Source organism: Chanos chanos, chromosome 5 (genome assembly GCF_902362185.1).
Source record: "Chanos chanos chromosome 5, fChaCha1.1, whole genome shotgun sequence".
NCBI classification, from domain to species: domain Eukaryota; kingdom Metazoa; phylum Chordata; class Actinopteri; order Gonorynchiformes; family Chanidae; genus Chanos; species Chanos chanos.
Genome location: NC_044499.1, coordinates 20,385,814 through 20,392,388, shown reverse-complemented (window position 1 = coordinate 20,392,388; position 6,575 = coordinate 20,385,814).

Here is a 6,575-nt window from a genome sequence, read left to right as displayed (position 1 = left end):
GGGCGCACGTAACCTCAGCACCTGCAAAAACCCTGTTATCGACCCTTGAACAAATGAATGTCAATCACAGTCGACAGGCTGTAAAAACTTATCGATATAATTGAGCTCTTCCAAATTTATTGTTAGCTTTTGAACGAGAGAAGCACCGTTAATTTATGTGCTCTATGTACAGCTGTAAAAATCTTCGTGCCTACTTACCTGCTTTGCATTCACGTAACAAAAAAGCATTAGATTCAGGACAATACTAAGCACAACAGCCTTCATCTTCTAGCGTAGAATTGTGTCCTGCAAGTCTTCAGCGTCAGCATCAAGATCCTTTACCTTAAGACGCATACACAATCAGCTATACAATTAAATTTTGAGATTTACGGAGTTAGGCAGACGTCAAGGTCTCGTGTTTCTTGTGTGAATGCATCCTCGATTTGTGTGAACCCATCCCTTACTGACAAGAGTCAAACGTCGGTCACATTCGTGCCTGGCCTGAGAGAGATGTTTACAGTACGTTCAGACGTGGACACATCCAACCCACGCGGTAGGATAGAAGTTGACAAATTACTGGGACAGCTCGTTATAAAAAAAAGTTGTGAATCGTATCAATAGTGAAGGGAGGTCCACGACTTATTCAGTTAACTACCGACCAAGGCTAAGCCTCTTCACGCATTGTCATTCACAATGCCTAAGATGCACCGGAGGTTGAGTGATGCTTCGGTTGTGGTACTTTGAACTCGCCAAGGGAGCACGCGAAATCGGGTAAGAACTGATAAAACTGTCTTTTAGCTTCTAAATAAGTTGTTTTTCGTTTTTGTTGCGTGTTTACTGTACGTGAGTTGCATCAGTTTTTGTTTGAGAGCAATTTTAGACAAACTATTTAGAATAAGACTGATCTACGTCTTTCAAACAGTACCCTGAAACAGCTTGGTATTTTACAAGTCAAGTTTAAGTGCTAAGACTTGTTTTGGGGGCGTTCTTTGTAGTCCTACTGTAATAAACAGCCGATTAATTGTGCCCCACCTGTATTTAGCCAAGACTTTGGCTGTTGTGCCAGCTGCTATCAAACCTTTTTATTTTATTATTTGGAAAAAACACATTTTTTGCTCTCTTCCTCTGTAGTAAGTTCGTGATATATTATATTTACAGTGTTTATGTGAGGAGAGACTTTTATACCCAAAGTGTGAAAGGGGTGAAGGTTACTCATTAATGCAAGGGGAGCTATGAGACTGTCAAGTTTGTGGATGACATGGAGTGCCATCTCTCTCTGGTGAGTTTTGCTCAAGTTCTGCACCACTGTATAACTGGAGAGTAAGCTTAGCAGAGTAACTTTCAAGTCTGGTACAAAGATTTTGTTTTCCAAAAATGCATGGAAGAAACAGAGCTTTAGCCTTGTAGTTAGGATACACAAGAGAAAAAGAAAAAATATTGTTACACTATTAAGACCTTTGAATCTCTGTAATGATGCTGTCACTTTTGCGGCTCTGTGTATATTTTTATATCAATTTTTATTATACTAAGTCTAAAATACAAAGGCCCTGGGCGCAGTGTTTTAATCTGTTATTGTCAGGTGGTTGGAAGTGGCGTAGATTTCCCCTCACTGGGGAGTTTCTTCATAATGCACATTGTGGGCAACTGTAAGGTCTGATGAATTGTATTTAAAAAATATTATTTAACGTATCAGACGTCATTGATTTGGAATTACATATAGTCAAAGGAATCTAGCAGAACTCAACCAAAACATTTGATTTTAATCAAGTACAATTCAACTCAATTCACTGAAGAGTTTTACTTTTCTTTTTGTCCTTCAACAGCCATTTTTGTTTAATGTTTCATCATGACTGGGCAGTTTGCCTGTGTGTACTCGCCATCACAGTTGCAAGTGAACTCCAACTTCCTTGAGATTCATCAGACAAACAGAAAACACCATGTGTTTGTACGAGTCAGGCATGCAAAGACCCATCATGAAGAAATTTGCCAGAAGCAGTAATCCTTGCTAGCACTGTGTAGTCTTGCTAACGCTGTGTATTTATAAACAGCTTTGACATTTATAAGAAGAGTGCTAAAGTACTATTTAGGTGCACGCGTCCTTTTCCTCCATCCATGCATCCATGTATTGAGAACATGTCACTCCAAGCAGTTTTATATTTCAACTGAATGAGTTTATCCAGAGTGCTATATGTGTGGTCAGTGTCACTGATACTTACAGGACACCTGGATTTAATGCGCAGTTTACTTCACGAACATAAACATCTTTTAAGCACTGCATTCCTGCACCCTCTGACGCGGTATGTTTGTACCAACCAATTGAAAGACAAAATAAATTTGACAGTTTGGTTGATGTTTCAGGTGGGCAACTCTGCTCTACATCTCTAGACATCAGGTCAATGCGGTGAGTGGTCAGTCCTACTCCCATATATCCTTACTGTACTCCCATACCTCTTAAGTGTCTCTGCTGTATGTATGTATGTTGTCAACTTTGTGAAAACATGCAACTGACTTATAGTAGATATTCACAGGATTATCTCAGCTCTGGAAAAATCTGTTTAATTATTATTGCAACTACCTTTGTCAGTGAAAGTTTGGAATCTTATTGTTTCATGTGAAGTCATATAATCGAATTACATTGTTTATATTTGCGTGTGTGTGTGTGAGAGAGAGTGACATGCAGCAGTAAATAAGAGAAGAGTGTAAAAGTTAGAGGTAAGAAGTATGTATGGAAGAGTGTAGAAGTGACCTGAAAAATTAAGTAAAATAGAAATTAGCGGTCCTTTCACCTGTGTAAAATTAGGAAATTATAAGACATAAAAACTAGCGTGTGAACAAACAGTAAATCACAACACATAAAGAACTGTGTGAAGAGTGAAAAGTTTGAAGAATGGGATAAGCAGAAATGGTGGGATCAATAACTCTTTGAGAATCATTGTGTTTTGATGAGGGTTAGGTAAAAGTTTGAAGCCAATGACAGTCAAGCTTCTGATATATGGATGGACAGACATTTTTGGCTGAAAGATCACACTGAGGAACTCAAGTGTAGGGCAATATGCAGTACAGGCGAAAATATACATGAAGCTCCTTACCACATGTATGTACCAATGTGAATTACAGAGTAATCAGATCTCATAGTGACTACCATCTCCACTTAATACTGAACCATAAAAGACATGTTTTACAAAAATATGATGTGCATCAGCAGTATTCTTGACAGTGCTTAAAGCTAAAAATGTGTCCACATACATTCTGAGCAACAAATACAAACATCTCAAGCACAATCTGAAGCACAAATAGAAACAGCAAAAAAACCCCAAAGTCATATCAAATGTGGATGTCCATGAAGATTCTCAGTTATCCAGGTCATAGTTATCCAAGAAGGGTTAAGTCAAGGGCAACTGGACTCTTGGATGAGAGGTGAAACGTCTTCAAGAATCTACAGCCAGGTCCAGTTGCCCTTGACTTAACCCTTCTTGGAGATCAAATATGAATGAAGAAAAGGGCAAAAGCTGATGTACGTATCAATAGTGTGAAAGTGAATTGCCCACAGCAAGATGGTCCCCGGTTTGATCCCTGCTCGGGTGACCAGGGTCCTTTCTGTGTGGAGTTTGCATGTTCTCCCTGTGTCTGCGTGGGTGTCCTCTGGGAGCTCCAGTTTCTCCCACAGTCCAAAGACATGCAGGTCAGGCGAATTGGAGATACTAAATTGCCCCCATGTTTGTATGTGTGTCAGACCTGCCTTTTGCCCAGTGAATGCTGGGATAGGCTCCAGCACCCCCCATTACCCTAAGTAGGATAAGCAGCTTAGATAATGAGTGAGTAAGTGAGTGAGTGACTGCATCTCCTGACCTCCTGGTGATTTCTGGTTTAATATGTGAACAGTCTTAATCATACAATCCTAAGCCTTTCTCATCCTCAGCGAAAGGCTTAGAGCACTTCTCTGTTTTAAATTACAGAATACATGGCATGACTTAGTTGCAGGCCTTTAGATGCCTGACTGCTTAGTAAAAGTGCTTTGGTTATCTTTGTCAGTTTGTGGCAAATCTTGTTTGCCATCTTTCAAGAGGATGCACTCATAGCATAATTAGCAACCTTGCTGGAAAGTTGTTGACTGTGGTTGTACTATTTGGATGTAACACCTTCAGTCTCACATTTTCAAAGAGATATTTTGGCATCTAGCATGATCTGTTATGTTTACTCAGTCTGGACACAAAAGACAAACAATGGGTGTGAGGAAACATTAGAGCCCACTCAACATAAACTACTAAATACATAAAAAGCTACTTACAAGCCTATGTTAAATATTGTTTGCATAAAAATTGGAGATGTTTGCATTTGTTTTTGTACTTTTAAATAAGTTTAATATTTTAGAATTTTGTTGCAACACTATTTTCTTGACAGTTGGATGCACAGGAGATTTGTGAGAGTTATTAACTAGTGAATGTGCTTTTCCTGTATTTGCCACCATTAGTTAAGTGTTGTTAAGTGTAGTTGAGCCATAGCATCTAACTGAATATGGACCACTAGTGAAAGATAAAGTATTAGTAAAAGTATTTATAGCTTACTGCAGCTGTGCAGTGGAATTTGTCTCCTGCACAATTTCAGAGTCCAAATATTTGATTACAGAGTCGACTCACGGGGAGGAATATACAGGGAGGGTACACACTCAACTAAGTTTACATTCCTTTTTTTTCTGTCCTGGGAGTAGTGTAAACTCCTACAATTGAGAAAAAGGACGACGTGACCTAAAACTGAAGCCTGAAACTGAAACTAGATTTCTACTTTAACTTACATTTCTTGTCTTGTGCTTTTTCTTTCTTTCTTTCTTTTTTTAATTTTGGGTTCATATACCTGTTTTTAACGGATTCATTATTGTCAGTTCTTTTTATGAGAACTTTAAAAGAGGGATTTTTAGGCAAGTACATATTTTAAAGTAATTTTACCTTTGCTTTTTTTGCATGATGTTCATTACTTCAGTTTTCATTTTTATTTTATTTTCATGAAGTCCATTTTAATATTTTGTTATTAACTCTCTATCACTCTCTCTCAAAATTCATACCATTACAATTCTCTGCACAGTATCTGTTTCTACACCAAATTTATACTTTCTTGTAGGTGTGGTGTTACAAAAAGATGGTAACACATATCAAACACACAAAATGTAAATTTTAAGCTTCTTCTCTATGCAATGTGTCCAAAATATATCGAATACCATGTCCTCAAATGTCTCTGTCCTACTTTTTATGCAATTAGTAAATAAGCATACATTCTTAGGGCCTGCACTCAGACATTTCCGTGACATCTCTTCATTGTTAACTCTACATTAACTTCTAGTTCTGTGTGCTCTTGACTGGCTTGAGCAAATATTTTGTGCTGCCTGACTTTCAGCTTATATACAGTGATGTAAACATCTTTCCCTAAAAATGCTCTCCACAGATGACTTCTGTCTCTAACTGTTGCACAAAACTTTTGAAGAACAATATTAGTGGGACTTTTGGTTTTAGGCTAGACTGTTTGTTATGGCATCTGTCTGTGATTTTGAGCTAAGGTTTGCTTTGTTTGATTTTTATAGGGAGAGACACGGGAACCATGTGAAGGCAGGGACTGCTCTGTGTGTCAGTGTCATCCCCACAAGGGTGCCCGGGTAAGAATTTCTGCTCTACTTCCATTCATATATACATACATACATACACACACACACACACACACACACACACACATATATATATATATATATATATATATATATATATATATATATATATATATATATATATATATAAGGCACAGTGCTTGTATCACCTCATCTGTGTTTAGGATGATTAAAACAATTGGCATTTTCCTGTGTTTGACATTGTTTTCATGAGCATGACGTGTTTGGCTTGCAATGAGAGTTTTCAACTTTGGGAATGGAATTAGACTGGTTATAAGTATGATTATGTTGAGTATATTACACATGTATTATCATAGTAATAGTTACAGTAAAGTGTGGTGTGAACCCCTAATGATGCATCTTCTCCATAGGGATCCCCAGGAAAGTTGGGGAGACAGGGAAATCCTGGTTTCTCAGGGCCTCGGGGACCACCAGGTCGACAAGGTGAAAAGGGCAGACGGGGGGAGGAAGGCTTGCCTGGGCCTGAAGGGCTAAAAGGAGACAGAGTAAGGCAGCATAATCATTGTGATTTGAATGAAGTGATTCTCTTAATCAGTCATTTCATAATCACACATTAGAATCATTTGGCACCATCTAACACCAAAAACAGCTGAATGTGAGTAAACCCACTTGTTTCTTTTAAGGGTTTGTTTCCCATGTACCGTTTATCTCCTTTGGTATGTGTTAGTTTGTTTTCAAACAGATTTGTTTTCTAAACATGTTGTATGTTTTCAGATGGATGTGAAATAGCAAAAATTGGACATCAAATAGCTAAAATGGTCTGCAGATGAAAAACAGTTAAAGTCAATCTGGGAAAATCAGTCAATCAGTTAGAACCCCGACACCAAGGTCTCTTAAAGTTCATCCTAATATTCCAAATTGAGAGTATGCGTAAAGAATGACAACACAGTAAATCACACTAAATTGAGCAGCCTAAACAAAA